General features: G+C 38.0%; 1 protein-coding gene across 7 annotated transcripts in view; it reads right to left on the bottom strand.

The window, feature by feature from the left end:
* USP54 (ubiquitin specific peptidase 54) overlaps positions 1–12513 on the bottom strand; it is a 91840-nt gene extending 79327 nt beyond the window's left edge. For 3 of the 7 annotated variants that reach the window (XR_011681057.1, XM_071438912.1, XM_071438914.1), the window contains exon 1: positions 12106–12511. The gene's annotated coding sequence lies outside the window, so the exon portion shown is untranslated. Of the gene's footprint in view, positions 1–12105 lie in introns of all 7 variants that reach the window. The other 4 variants (XR_011681056.1, XM_071438908.1, XM_071438915.1 and 1 more) reach the window with 3 other exon arrangements.
* Between the last annotated feature and the right edge of the window lie 4163 nt (positions 12514–16676).

Here is a 16676-nt window from a genome sequence, read left to right as displayed (position 1 = left end):
ATTTCTGTAAGAAGACAGACAGTTCAAGATCTGGTTCCTCTTCTCACTGAACTGGGAATGTGACAGCACCGGAACAGCCAGAACACCCAAATTTTATTCTGAGTTCTACACTAACATCTTCTGACAAGCCAAGCCTCTGTGCCCATCAATTCTGGCTACTTCTGATACGATGCCAAAGTTAATTTTGTTGAAATATCTGCATTGAAAGTCTCCAAACAGAATTCAAGTAAAAAAGAAAAGCTAAAAAACATGTCCAGAACTGAGTTTTTCAAATTAATTTGAATTTTCAAACAGTAAAAAGAATTCTGCCTGCTTATGTAGCAAAGACAAGAAATAAATCTTCAACCCCTTGCTTGTCAGAGGAAGCCTCGTTTGTGGACATCCCTCACAAGCAGCAAAGGAGTGGTGCCATATAAAGCAGCTGACCCTGACTACAACACATGCATCACCATGCCTGGGTAACAGCTATGTACAATTTGACAGGGAAGGCTGGAATGGATGCTGATGCAATCAGTACTGAGTAGAAACTAATGCAGGCCCAGTTCTCATTCCTCTGAAATGTTAACTGTCATCATCTTTTCCACAGTACCAGCCCACCAACAGTTACTATTTGAATGAATAAGCTAAACCTAAAGACAGTATTGAAGCAAAAGAAATTGTGCATACTCCTTTCCTAAGTATTTACCAGTCCACCAACCTCCTCTCCTTTTTATATGCTTCCCCTATGATAGATGAACAGCTTTGCAACTTAAAAACTGGCTGCAAAACCTGCAATGAGCAAACTCAGTATTAAGGCTCACAAATGTCTGAAATCAAAACACCTAATTCAAGTTCTTCTGAATTTTCCTATTCTAATTCTCCTTACTGCAAAGGATACAGAAGAGCTGAGTAAGCAAGTGATGTCACTGCACTTTACAAAAGAGGTAGAAATTGCATAAAGTGTAAAGATGCAATGCACATCAATTTATTTCCCAATTACTTACATAATAGATATTGTTGCTTTTTGTTATTATATCTTGCAAATTTACACCATTTTAAACATGCATTCTAATACTTTGCCTAGCAATTCTACTTAATTATCTACTAGGCAGAATTATATTTCTAATTAAAACATAACCAAACATGCAAGGAAGTGACATATAAAATTTATGTCATGCATAACACAAAGCTTTCAGTGTTGGTATCCTGGCTGTATCCCGAAATCCAAGAGTACCAGTAAACATATCTTCCTGTTATACCATTCAATAGGAATAAAAAGCTTACAAGGCTGTAATTTAAACAATCTAAGAAAGCAGGGCTGATTCCAGTTGTAAATACATCTGAAATTCCAGTCATGGGTTGCTGCCTAAGGCAGCAATAGCCACTGAAATCACAGAAATTCCCTCCTGGTAGAAACTTCTGTCTGCAAGAAAGAGGCTACTCTAGTTGTGGAAGCAGAACTGACATCATTAAAGAGGAGACAATCCTGCTGTACATTATCTTAGTCTAAATTCCAAATAATTTTGGCAGCGCCACTATGCATTTAAAAAATCTTAGTGAAACAGAGGAAATATTTCCCTAACAACCCTTTTAAAGAATCTCCAAAACAATTCTGCCCTGAAAATACGTGAAATGTTTCCTCCAGCACAGGTTTCTTTATAAAAATGTCAAGTGGATTTTTGGCAGCGATAATTTTCCTACTTCAACTTTCAATTTTCAAAACCATAATTTCGAAGATCTCAATCTGCAAATGGGATAAGTTGTGACATTAAGTCCAGGTAAGTTTAAAGGAGGCACTGGATTTGGCTTTGCATTTCCCAAAGAACATGGAGATGATAGACAAACACACACACATGCTTCATCCTCTGTCACCAAATTCAGAAACCAAGATATTTAAGTGAATGCCTTTGAGGCAAAGAACATTATTTTCCTGCTCTAAAGTCAGCTGGATAATTATACCCTGCAAGTAGTGCTAAACACTTGAAGGAACTACTAAGTAATTAGACTTTGCAGGTGTGCCATTTATTTTGTAAAGTCCAAAGAGGAGAAAAAAGTTGACACAAACACCTCTGTGACCATTAGCTTTTTTGGGAAGTTCTGACTAATATAAAAAGTTACAAGTCTCCAAAGTTACAAGTGTTTCAAAAGCCAGAATTCCTGTGATTGGCTTTGTCTAGACTTCTCTATGTAGCATTACATTAATATTATTATGTTTCTCTCAGATTAATAATAAAATCCTTTGTGAAAGTTGATTGGAAAACCACAAAAAATACCTACATACCAGCTACTGTTGCAAACACACTTTTTGTTCAAGGAGTGAACATTGTGCTACTTTTTCTATTTCTTCTGAGGAGGTAAACTGCTTATGAGAGGAAGAGTTAAGGACAGCATTATAAAGGACAGCACTAGTAATTAAGAGTCTTCATGCTGTCCTGAGTTAGGCCAGCCAGGGATAATAACATAAAAATGCTGGCCTTTATTAAAAGAGACTGAGGGTTTAATAAATTCAAGAATTTTTCCACAACCTCTTTAGAGCAGCCCAGAGTTGGCCTTCACTATTTCTTAACGGATTCAAAATCATGATCACTGCTTCTCATTTATGTGGAATATTATCAGTCGATGGAAAATTCCTTTGGTAAGCAGCCAAGGCAACTTCTCCCCACCCTGACAAAGAAAAAATAAACATATTTAAAAATCCACACAAATCAAACCGGTTGATATTAATAAAAAGGGGGAGAATTGAACGTCCTTTGTTTCATTTGACACCGTTTTCCTCTATATTCAGTAGCTGTTTGGATTTTTATTTTTTTAAGAAAAAAGAATGTTGGCAGAATTAAAACTGTGTGACTACAAACCTAAATAATGGGAGTGGGCAGAGGTAGAAAAATTCAAACACTAATTTATGTGCTAAAATTCTATTTATTGCCTATAGTCATCATGTGGGAGGACAGATATCAGATCATTATTGGGGAAAGTAAGGGGCAAGATATTTTTTAACTGTTTTTCAGTTTGTATCACCTGTATGCAGTCCAAAACAAGCAGCTGGATCTCACTTTGGCATTCACACCAGAAAGCATTGCCATCACCTGTTTCTGTGGAAGTGATCTGGCAAAGCAGACCGGCAATGCAGAACATCCCCGCGCAGCACCAGCAGCTCTGCTGGGGTGGGCAGGCCCTCAACCTGGAGATCTCCTTACAAACACGCACATGAAAATCAACTATTTGATCTTCATCCCACACCAAAAGATAACACTAGAATCAAAAGTGGGTATTTAAAACAAAAGTGACCCGATTAAAGTCTAGGACCAGTTTTATTAAAAAAATATTACTATTAGATAGAGAAATAAGACTTCTTCCTCCCCGTTGTAACTTAAATCAGGTATTAACCTCTTCATAAAATGCTATAGTTTTATAGTTATAGGCATAGCTATAACTATATGCCTATAGTTATAGGCATAAATTATGAATGTGTCTATATTTTTTCCTATCTTATGACAACTCCAACTCTGAAGACAAAAGGATTTTTCATAGTCTCAAAAAAAATCTCCCAAAGAGATTAGTTTTTAAATCTAAATGCATCTTTCATGTCTTATCAAAGAATCAAAAGTAACTGACAATGTTATTCTTGAAAAACATTTATTCAGTTCAGTCTGCTCAACAGCTGACAGCAATTTAACAAAATTTCTTTTTGGCCTTCTTCTTTGTTTATATCAGTAACAAAAGGAAAAAAAAAAAAAGGAAACCAAACACATTTAGTCATTTAGTTGCAGCAACTATCTCAGCAACAGGCACATTATACAATGCCTCAGTGACTTCCTGCTTAGGAACCCTACTAAACTCTTCTGAAATTCTGTCTGTTTTATTAGAAGAAAAAATGTGCTGGCTCCCTTGCTCTAATTCTTCTTGCCTGCATAATATCCATGTTACGCTATGTCCTACTCACAATTAGAACTTGTTCTGAATATTATATAATGTCTGAGAATCATCTATTTCTTGTACAAAAATGAATGTTTGTTTAGTCAAGGTCCTGCATAATTTATTAAAATTTAGAACAAAGAATTTCATCGTTTGGTTAAGTCTTCTTAGGAAAATGGCTTAATCTAGACTAAATCTTCACAGAAATATTCTTTAAGGCAGGAGTTAATCTGTCCACAGCCACAGCTGCTTATCAAGACAGTTGGACAGCAATTTGCTGCACTCCCTTTCCCCCTGAGCTGGTGCCTCCAATTCTCCAGTCTCATGTGATGCCATTCTTACCAAAGGAATTTATTGAACACTTCAAATGAACAGCTCACGCAATTAGGAAGAAAGAATGCTGAAAATGAGTGTGATCAACAAGTACATCAGAGCCACAGAATAACTGAGGCTAGAAAGGATGCCAGAGGAGGTTTATCACCTAACCTCACACTGAAAGCATGACTAAGAGGTCAGATCAGGTGGCTCTGGGCTTCATCCAGTTGGGACTTAAAATCCTCTAGGGATGTAGACTGGATTGCCTCTCATTCAAATGCACAGCTGTCAATAGAGTGAGGAAAAATATCTTCCTTACCACCAGTCAGAACCTTTCCTATTTTAATTTATGCCCATAAATTGATAACAGACGTCACGTGCTTCCCAAGGAAAGTTCCTATGTCATATTTATGTGTGATTTTCACAAACCAAATGAGAACATTCGTTTGACTGGACAAGTGAAGACATTTTTATGTCCTATTTAAAGCAGAGACATATTGGCAATCCCATATCAGCTCAATTGGCTGGCATTACACAGAAGGAGTGAAAATTTAGTATGCAGAAAACAAGAAAATGCCACTGAGAATTCTTAGAATTCACCTCAAGAACAGTATTTCAATTGTTTTATTGAAGTAATAATCTCAAGTGTTCCTTTGCAGAATAATCCTGAAAAATAAGATTTTCCCAGTACTGTTGCTTTTGTCTAGAAATGTTTCTGCAGCTATGCCATCAGAAAAAGCAACTTCAATTTGAAAACGTCCCTCTCTATCCCTGAGCCTGAAAAATTCTCTGTTCTAGTGGAGATAACAAGACTCTACCATCTTCTGCCTGTGGTTGCTGTTGGTTCCTACCAGGCAACAATCAAATACAGTGGAATTGCCCAGCTACCTTTCCAGGCTTCAGCTGCAATATCAGACAAACAGGCAGAGGAGGATCCATCACATGCAGACAGTGAACAGAGGAAAATATAATGGGTAGTGGTAAATATCTTCATTTATGTGATAATTATACAGCTGACCATCACTGCTACAATTATTAACAACAGACTGTTTGAATAAATACATTACTAAATTATTACACTGCCTTTCTATCTCTCCCAAAAATGAAGAGCCCTTAAAGAAAACACATTTGCACAACAGAAGATATTTCTTAAAAGACAGCTATTTCTGGGTCTTAAACCCAGCTAGGTTTTGTTAACATTCCTTCTCCATCCTCTCCTGAAGCAATGCATTGTAAGAGATGTATCTAAAGCAAAGTTTTGAAAAGCTTCCCTGAAAAATCTGTGGAAGTTTTCTGTCTTCAAGAATTTAAACAAATTAGGAATATCATAAAAACACCACTTAAATGAAAACTGCAATATTGCCAAATTCACACCACAGCATTTTTTCCTAATTCACTTTGAGAAAAATAAATAAATCTCTATTTAAAATCTATCAAGCATCCATAGTCAAAGAACCCTAAAGTTTTTGCTGGCAGCGCCTTTTTTTAACATACTTCAAAAGTATTTACATCAACTCCCCAGATATCATCTGTTACAAGTACTGCATGGATTGTTGTGGTAAGTGTCCAAAACAGACATCAGAGAGAGTGCTGCAGTTTACTATCCCAATGTTTATGAAGTTTTGCTGTCTATTCATTAGCACACTTCAGATGCAGCATAATGAAAAAGTTTTAAAGAACAGGAAGAGTAAAAAAAAAAAAAAAAATCAATCTTTTTTTCCCCTTTTATTTTCCCTTCCCTTCCCCTACACCATGACCTATTTTCTTGAATAACATGCAGATCTACTGAGGACATTAACCTGTTTCCATGTCACAGTAACAGCCCATGTATCAACATGCTGAGATGCATTAGCTGTTGTTTATTGATCCATTTATAAGTTCACTGTACTGGGAATAAAAACTGGAGGATTATAAAGTCTTTTGCTATCCTCTGCTTTGTGACACACTTTACTGATTAACTATTTCCCAGAACACATTTATTTCCATGTTTTGTGGAAATACTTACAGAAGATTCCTCCTCTTCAAACAGTCTCCCACATCTGAATCACTCTTACATATTTTTAGTCCATTCATTATTTTCAAAATTCAAAACGTAATAAACCACAAAGCATTTTTTTAAAATTAATTCCCTGCAGGCTTCTCATATGTGAACTGTTCCCACCATACACAGGACATGCAGCATGTACCTCTGCATAAATTTTGGTGAGCCAAAGTGTTCCATAAGAAAAGCATTCTAGTCAAGACACTAACATGTGGCCATTGGTTATGACAGTTCATCCTACCTGCTTCTACCTTTGAACCAGTAGTTACTGCTTATTTGTAAAGCACACATTCAAACCTGCTCTTTTGTGCTGCTTTATGGCACTAAATAGTATATACCATCTAGCAAGTTTGACTACATTCTAAAAACAGGAATCCACAATAAACCCACATTCACTGCTTCAATTTATATAGGATGGGAAAGCAGCTGAAGTTTAACTGCCTGGATTTTCAGAGTTGTAAAAGACAAAAGGGAAAAGCAATTCCAAAAGCCAGACTACTACCCTTCAAATTCAAGGACTGCATGCTTGATCAAAAGCACACATCAAATCAATTATGGCAGAATGTAAAAAGCCAGATTTTATTGCAAAATTATTAAAAGATCACCAGGGTTCATGTTCTGTCACACTTTTACAGACAACCACAATTCAATGAAGTCTTACCTGTGTTAAAAACAAAACAAAACCACAAAGCAAAAACAAAACAAAAACACCCAAAGGAAAAAAAAAAAAAAAAGCATAGTTTCAGGCTTGGAGAGATATCTGAAAGAGGGAAACATTCATAAATTGTATCTATGACTTTTAAAACCCTAATTTCTAGAATTCTCAAAAACCCCCAAGGATTGAGATATTTTGCTTTCAACAAAAGAACCCTTGGAAGATGAGTTCAGTGCCATCAAAGGAGTGGGGGGAAAATTACAAAAGAGATACAGCTCATGTCCTGTCTACTAGAAATTGCTATGCAAGAAGAAAAATACTGCCCCAAGAGAGATGCTCTAGCTGATACTCTCTAGAGGGAGAAAACAAATTGCACCAAGGATACATCATACAGCATAATCATATGCCTTGTTTCACTAGTAACTTGGCAGTAATTTTTTTTTTTTTGTTGCCCACAGAAGCATATGACCAAAACAGGTTTTCTACCAATACCTTTTGAATCAGTTGGCCAATTTTCAACATTTTGAAATAAAACCCCCAGAGATCTCTAAAATAACTTATGTTCCTCTAAACCACATGAAAATTAATGGAGTGGAATTCAGGGAGTGGAAAAAAACCTAATTTGTTCTCATAGTGAGGGGACAGTAGGAAATTCACCTCTTTATACTTGATTTGGCAGCAGATCAATCCATACAGAAACAGTTGATATGAAGTCGAATGAGATTAAGGATTGGAGGAAAAGGGATAAGGAGATAAAAAGACAATCCAAATACATACAAATGTTAATTTTATTATTTCTGTAGCTCACAAAAACTGTAACTTGTAGACAGTAACTTAATAGCTTTAGAAACTAAGAATCACTTGCCCAAGTATTTACATTTGTTGACCTCCTCCTGCTCACTAGGTTGCCTAGGAACACCTTACCTCAGAATGAATGGAAAAATAGTTTATGAGCCCATCTGGACATTTCAAATACTTTTTAATCTATTTTATGAAATCCATGCAAATGGTTTTCCATTATGCTTTTTTACAGCATTAAAGATACTCAATGAAGAAAAAAATTAGAGGAGTAATAAAGATAATATACACTGAAAAGGCTTTCATAGATAAATACCAACTTGGATACAACATGCAGAAGTGTTGGTGGGATGACTCAGATCCTAATGATATTTTATTTAAGTTCATTTTCTTAGCAGTAGCCTGATGTTGTTAATAACTCCCAGTAGGCTACTTAGAGCTGTAGATTCATTTTCCCATTAATGGCAGCAAAAGGTTCTTTGTTAATGGTTTTAGGATAATGCTGGGTTTTGCCATATGGTTGGATTTCTATGAGGGTTTCTCATGAAAAGCCAGAGAGTGTAAGAAATTGTTACTATATTTAACTGCAATGTCATCACACGCACAGCAGACAACTGGAATGGACACTGTTCTAATATTTACAAGTGCAAACGATGCTCAATATTTACTGCATGTTCTGTTTAAGAGGACTACAGGGACCTTAAACAAGAGAACATATGGATAGATCAGAGGATTCGTAAAACAATACTGAGCTTTTCACCTCTAGGTCATTGGTTCAAATCTAAACTGGTCGGTAATGAAGGCAAGCTATTATCATCTGACAGCCCTGGTCTCTCCAAATTGATTTGTCAGGCTCAGTCCTGCTCTCATCAAACTCAAAATTCAAAATGTCAATTTGCATTTCTGAAAACAACCCCAGCAACATAAGAAAAAAATGAACAAACAGAAGTAATCTCTTCCTCCTCAGATACCATCTCCAGACCAAAGCCTCTGGAGAGTGCCAGAGGAACAGTGCAAATTATAGCACTAGCACAATGCATCATTCTGTGGATAAAGGTTATTTCTGACTCTCAGATACCCAATTGTACAAGTATAAAGCTTTCAGAGGTTTCATTAATAAAGAAAAGACAAGAAAGAAGAGACCAATATGCAGATCTTAAAGCTGAAACTTCACAGTCCTGCTTAAAGATCCCCTCATATACGTTGTTCAAAGGTGTGTTTCTTAAGGTTGAAAATTTTGAAGAAAATGGTTACAGTACTCTATAAAAAGAATACCAAATTTAGTTTCCATGTTGTTATGATGTCTTTGTAGTCAAAATGTTTAAACACCACTTGTAACAGCAACAATGTATTCTATTACTTGAAGCTTTAATTCAGAAATGGATTTATTTACAAGTTATCATGAATAATACTAAAGAAGCCATATTTTTACAGTATTTCTTCAAAATCATGTTAGACAGAAAAAGCACAGATAATGTCATAACAGTATATAATTTTCCACATGCTTTCATAATTTGAACAAAAATGGTCTTAAGCCTCAAAACCACATCCAGCCCATTCCTTTGCCTTTTACTAGCTTGGGAGCAATCACAAGAAACACTCAGCAGGTACCACAGTCCTCCATTTTACTAAGCAATCACTGCTACAGGACTGAACAGACATACCAACTTTTAATACAGTGCCTTTAAGATCACCTTTACATCACAAACTTACGGCGCTAGACAACAAAATCTACTCAAAGTTTTACACTCTATGAACATGAAACATTACTCCTAATATTTGAGACTACAACGGAATACATACAACTCACAAATCTTGGGAAGTATCAAAAAAGTAAGAGCCTCTTGCAGGTTCCTTGGTTTTTACTAAGGTGCTGATAAACTGCAGTTTTTCCTTCCTTTTTCAATAACTCCAGATATAAAACACTTACTGTAACTGTAGGAAAGGCCCAACAGGTTAACTTGGCAGCTGAATGACTGTACATAGGTTCTGCAAGCTGAGTAACTGAGCTGTATACAGCCTATTGCTATAAAACCAGAGTAGCACAGCCCAGCCATATCCTAGTCTGGCCAAACATTAGACCCACAGTGTCCCATAGACAGTGGCTGGTGACATGCATCCAAACCCAACCTTCCCCTGTCCCAGAAGAAGAAACCCCATGCATCAAGTGACATAACAGAAAAAGAGAAGAAATTAACTGCACACTAAATTGTATGTCAAGAGACACAATAAGACTGACTACACTGTGTCGTTTGTCTCAGAAAATGTCCAGCCTACACCAGGAGATGGCTCCTCCCAGCAGTCTCACACACAGAGCATAAGCCTAGGCAATGGGGCTGCCTACAGTTGAAGGGAAGAAGGCAAAATCCTAAAGACTATGGATTGCCTATTACTTAACTTGCAATTAACAGGACCAATAGAGGGATCCAAGCAAGCCAATCCAAATTCTTTGACAGTCAGTAATAAAATTTCATGCTGTTCCTCTCTGCCATCAAGCACTGCATATCTTTTCTAGAGAATGACCTTCAGTGACAGAATATAAAAAGGTTTTGGAATTGTGCCTGTAGCCACCACTGACAGAAAATAAAGAAATTTAAAAGCAAACAAGAAGTATTTCAGAGAACAAATTAAAACAGTTTGAATAAATTTCTGTGGAACATATGTTAGAAAACTGAAGGATGTGTAAGGTATTCAGAAGGCTGCATGAGAAAAAATGAAAATACTAATAAGCTCTACAGGTATCAACAGGTATGTCAATTATAAAACAGTTTTGTTGGTTCTGAAGTTAGGTAAGCAGATTAAAAAAAAGAAAAACAAAAACAAACAATAGCTGTGACATTTTATTATTCTTTCATCCTCTTACCTCATTTTTTTTTATATCATCTGTTGCAATTTACACAGTTGAACCAAAAGGGATTCTGGACAGGCACAACTGTTTTTTACAGAGATATGTTAATAGAGTCCTCAAAGTCAATGAGCCTCTCAAGGTAACAAACTTTTTGAAGCTCCACAAACTGGGAAATAAACACACTTTCTCTTCTATGTACTGTCCATGAAAACTCGCCTAAGAAGGCTTAATCCCTAATAACATCTCCAAGACTAGACAGAGAAGGATTTAAATTCCCATTATCCTTTTTAACAAACTTGTGACTACAGTCTCAAAATAGACACTTAACCCAGAATTGAGAGAAGAACTGGCATATTTCTTACCTGCAATGCCTGAAAGAAATGAACTGAAATGTTTTACAAAACATCTAAATTCTCTGGGATAACTGTAAATTTATAAATGCAAATTTGTAAATGCACCAGACAAATCTGGCACACCCTTACTCCTCACTGCACCCCAAGAACATAAAGACTTCATAGGTGACATTACCAGGTGAGAAGGAAACAAACAAGCAAAAAATAAAGCTTCTATTTAATCCAGTCTAAATGATATGCAGCATGCTTGATTAGATATAGTTTTGATTAGGTGATGGAATAGAACTTACAGACTATCCTATCTAATTTAACTGTTACTATTCCTATCACTTCCTAAATGAGAACAGATTTCAACAGGCTGACAAATATTTTTCAGCCCACAATACATTATTTTAATTATTTTTAAAAGCTGTCATATTCAAGTCGTGTTACCTCACCAGTTGAGTTCTCAGCACAGCAGTACTTTCCCTCACTCTTGAAGCAAACACAAGACTACCTATGCTGCTGCTGTTTTCCAAATCTGCTACTCAGTGTCAAGTATATTGCAGCACAAAATCTTTCCGTTGGAGATTTTTTTTCGAGTCTGAAAAGTAGCCCAAGCTTAGATAATTTTTTTTTCGGTACACACGTCTTTCTTTCAGGCTGCATGAGAAATACACAGCTATTTTCCCTCCCTCTTCATACACATCTTTTTTCCATGATTAAAACCTTCAGAATTTGTTCTGAAATCTGAAAAGCTTTTTGAATTTTTTTAACACACGATCAGCCATTACAATAACCACAAGAAGTTCACGTAGCTGAAAGACCAGAAAGCCATTGTGCCTGCAACTTTTTGAAAGCAGAGGGTGTATATTGTTATGGTTTCTATTTATGGCTGTAATCCTCATGAATGTCCACTTATAATCTTTCTACTCAAAGAAAGATTTTAAGAGAACTCCGACTCTGGCAAAGCAAAGAGCTTCTGCTTTCTTTTAAAAGAGGGGTGGAAAAAGCACATGGTTTTAACTACCTTAGACCAACACAGTCAATTAAATACTGAGGAGGTTCTGCTAACCAACAGCAGCTCCCATGCAAGTTTAACTTTTGACGGCAGCGATCACGCCTCGGTTATTAACCAAGATAATACAACATCCCTTATTATTTCAAAGACCCCCGCTAATAAAATACCTTTTTAGCCTCTAGCATTCTCTTTTTCTCGTACCTGCTACTCCTTCTCTCTTCTGCGGGCGTGCAGGGCAGAGGGGCCTTTCACGCCCAGCCCCGCCGGAGGTCGGGCCGAGACTGGGGCCCGGCCGAGTCCCGCACGGACCCCGCTGCGGCCCGACCGAAGCGGGCGGGGGCTGCGCCACAGCGCAGGGCGGGGGTCGCCACCGGCGAGGCTCCGGGCGCACGGTCGAGCAGCAAGTGAACAGCTGGGTCTGGCCGCGGTTCCTCCTGAGGGGACGGGACGGGACGGGACGGGACGGGAGGAGAGGAGAGGAATACCCCGCACTCCGGCAGCGGCTTCAGTCCCCACCTGTCCCCGCGCGCGGGTCCCGCCGGGCGCGCTCATCCCCCGCTGCCATAGCTACGGGCAGCCGCGCCGCCCGCCTCTCGCGAGAGCCGCCATCTTCCCGCGAGAGCCGCGGGCTGCGCCGGCGGCGGGCGCCTCCTCTGGCGAGAGGGCTGAGGGAGCGCGGGGCGGGGCGGCGGCGCTGCTGCTGCAGGGGCGCGGCTCTGCCTGCCGGGGCACGGCTCTGCCGGCCGGGAAACACCTCGGGGTTGCCCACAGCTGCAAAACTTGGGCAGTGCTCGCTGCCGTGAAATGGCTGGAGGAAACAGACACGTTCGTGTCCAGTAAAAGTTTGCTTGTAGTTCATGTGAGCTGAGTTGGCTGACAGGCTAGAGCCGAGATGTGGGGTGTTCAACACCGTGCATACTTCAGGTGTGAATTAGACCATCTCAGGATGAGGGAAAATTGAGTAAGATATTTTAGAAATTTGTAGTGTGATTTTCTGAATTCTAGGCAATATGTGAAATTATTATAAATCTCGTATTCCCTGAACTGTGTCAACTGTACATTGGAATCTCTGATTTTCCTGTCACCAGTGCAGACTGATGGTGATATTAACTCTGGTGTAATAGTTCTCTTGGTGATACCCAAGAAACACTTTTCAAGCCCACTGAAATAAATAGGTGTTTCCCTATGAATTCAGGACCATGTATGTAGAGATAATCTGAGGATAACTGCGGCGACCACCATTTCCATGACCAGTTGGTACCTCAGTGCCACATGGATAAACAACAATAGTAATTACTCAGACAGAAATATGAAGCCATGAGGGTTAATACATTTTCTTTTCTGCTCTTTTATTTCCAGTGTTCCCAGCATCTGAGAGATACAGCTTTTGTAACAAATCTTAGAGAAGTGCCACCACCTCTGTAAGTGTACGGGAAGTTCTTTCTATTTAATTGCTGAGTCCATTTTTACATAAGAGAAGTGAGTTGATGCATAGTGTTCTGTATCTAAAAGATGTATGCCAGAATTTGCAGCTTCTGATAATTCAGGTATCCTGGTAGTGGTGTTCCAGATGCACAGAGTGTGCCTGGGGGTCTGGGACTGTTGTTTGTTCTGCTTACAGCAAACAAAGCATAGAGTCTGTGAATATACGTCTGCAATAGTGTTCATGCTGCTGTTAATATGGCATTTCTAACACCACTAAGAATAAGTTTGTGCATTTGGGAGAATATTTGTTTACTTGTGTCTTCCCATCCCATTTCAGTCTTTTGCTTTGGGAATCTAACCAACCATAGTGGAAAAAAGAGCAAATGAGGAAGGCCTCAAGCCTCTCTTAGGGACCAAAGATAATTAAGAGGAACAGTTAGAGAGAGAGTAGATATAATGAAGCCCTGAATATGTGCTAGCTTCAGGCCCATAAAAGTATGGCTGTTTTTGTAATAGACTATGGAACTAATTGCATGTCTGAGCCAGCACTGTGGGGTTTGACTGAAGCACTCCTCAGTGTAATTGAATTTGTGTAGCATCTGTGAGCAGGGGGGGTCCTGTGCCACAGAGCCCATAGCGTGTCCTTAGGCAGGCCAGCAGAAAGTTGCTCGTTTGTTTGTCCCTCCTTCCAGGGACCACTTTGTTTTCCCTGCAGTGAACAATGTACTATGGGATTGTTGCTTCAAGCAGGAACTTCTCCCAGTAAGAACACAAAGTCCACAGAGTCCTTGTTTACCCTTTTGTGTAGAGGGATGTTTTGGAGCAGGAGTGCAGCATTGCTTAGTGGCCAGCTTTTTCACTGCTCTTTGTGTCCTCCTTGTATGCCTTTCTTCTCCCTAGCTGCAAATGCAGGAACCTGGAGTTAAACAATGATGTCTGAGCCTGGGAAGAGTTGAGACCTTTGTCAGCCTTCTGTAGTACAATTACACTGTCTCTGTCTGAATGTCTAGAAAATATTTGTTCCCAGTAAGCCCTGTTACAAGAACCAAGAAGAATAACTATTTTGATTTGGCACCTGAAGAACTTATAACCATAAATTAATCTCATCTTGTGCATTTATTTGTTCACTGGATTTTTGAAAGGCAAATGTTTGTTTTCATTCTGGCTTGAGCTATACCTAACTTCTTCTGCTCCAATTTTTTTAAAGGGTAGTCTGCAAATTTATTTGTATCAGTTCTCTCCGACAGTATTTCAGATGATGTTTTGTTTAAATGAAAAACAAACTTTTAGAATTAAAACTCTTTGTACAAAACATTTTGTGTTTCTTTTATTGTTCATCAAAAGATCAAAATAAACACACAAAAAAGAACCCTGCAGGTTTTCTTAAAAATAGTTGGACAATATGCATTAAAAGTTTTGATGTAAATAATGTTTCTAAAAAGTATAATTGAAAATCAAAGTAATAGTTTATATTTGAGAATTTGTTTATTAAGCTGACTGAAGTTTAGATTGCATTTTAAAAGCACTGCTTCAGGGTTGTTTATGTAGTTCTCTTCCCTTTACTGCGTGTCTTAATTAACACAAAATATATCTGAGCAAGTACTTGCACTCCTTAAAGCTTCATGTAGGTTGTACTGCAAGCAGAAGATGATCATCAGAGAGATAACACCTACTGTGTGCTAAATACTTAGAGAGCAAGAACATAAAGGCACTGCTACTTAACTACATTAGCTGAAGAGACTTTTACTGGTAGATATATTATTATAATTATTTTAATTAAGAATGTTTCAAATTCCGCATACTCTCAATTCACAAAACTTTTAGAGTTCCATCAAATCTGTGTAATCTTGCTCCTGTGTCTGCCTGCAAGTTCTTCTTGGTTATCTGTGGCCCTGGTCAGGCACATCTGCAAGACAGAATAGGCAACTTGTCTAAATTAGTTTATAACCTGCAATTTGGCCATAGATGAGATTGCATATAAATGTCTCAATGTGCTCTGAGCCAGTAGGATGGCTTGAAAACTTGTGACACTGAATCTAGAGAGACTCTTGCGTGTGCAGCAGTGGCCCCTGTAAATTCCCAGAGCGATGTCGGCAGCATTGCTGTGCCAGGGGGCAGTCCCTTGGAAGGAGGACGTTTTCCAGATGATCACACTTGTAGCAGCCTTCTGTGGAAGAGAACACATACTTGCAGACAAGCTAGTTAAGGGGAAAAAAACCTCAGTGCAGTGAATGTTCAAGCCTTGTACCACAAAACTGTACTTCCCATGGAGGGAAGTACTCGCTCCATAACAGAAATACCATAGGCTGTCTGGTGCCTGCCATGCTGTACTAAGAAAAATGAATACATTTTATATATTCACAGTATGATTAAAAAAAAAAGTCAAAAAGGCAAAGCACATATTCTTTTAACAGCCTGAAACTCTCCCAGATCTTATTTCAGAGAGAATAAGTCTGATGCCAAAGCCATCTTTTCTAAGTGATCTGTCAATGATCTGTCAAACTGTTCCCTTTGATTAGGGAATACATTGCAGTCAAATGGAAACTTTTCTGCACAACACAGAAAATCATGTTAACTGTGCTACTGCCTGTCGAATATTTATGCAATCAGCTATAACTTCAGGCAAAGTTTTAAAACATCTGAGACCATATTTCTGGATAATATGATTGAGATTTTTTTAAATGCTTTTTTAAAATGTGGCCACTATTTTTAAATGCATTTTTAACATAGCTTGGATTCTTTATGATAGAATTTGTCTTCATGAGAGAAACATTTCAAAACTTGGAAACTGTAAAATAATATTATTAGAAATGACAGTGTAAATAACTAAAAATGTGAGAGCATTTTGTTTTGAATGAAAGATCTGAATGTCATAAAATTCTATGCAATCCATTTTTCAAGGGTGAGCCCCACCCTATTAAATGCATTTTCAGCTGTTGTTCCATGGAATATAAGCTTAATATCCAGTATATCCTATATAAGGGAACTGTAGCCTTTTCAAGAAGATGAACTCAATAATTTGTTCTTTTATCTATAACTATGATGATGTTCTGTAGCTTTATCTAACTATGATGATGTTCTGATGTTCTTTTTGTTCTGTAGCTTCTACTATGTGAAAGAAAATCCACTGTAATTAAATCTAATAAAATCCTCTAATTCCCAATATAAACAATTCTCTGACATAGACAATTGCTCTGAGTCTACATCAGAGCCCAAGGAAAACAAAGAACAGGAGGCTGTTTCTTACTTCCTTTTAAATATTTGATCATTATGGACAAAGTTCTACCCTGATTAACAGTAGCTGAAAGCCTTACTCAAAGTAATTATTTTTGAAACAGAATCTGAAT

The sequence above is a fragment of the Agelaius tricolor genome, unplaced genomic scaffold (assembly GCF_023055355.1).
Source record: "Agelaius tricolor isolate 1412-34295 unplaced genomic scaffold, bAgeTri1.0.p SCAF_13, whole genome shotgun sequence".
NCBI lineage: Eukaryota > Metazoa > Chordata > Aves > Passeriformes > Icteridae > Agelaius > Agelaius tricolor.
Note: the sequence above shows the minus strand (reverse complement) of the source record. Positions and strands in the feature narration are given on the sequence as shown.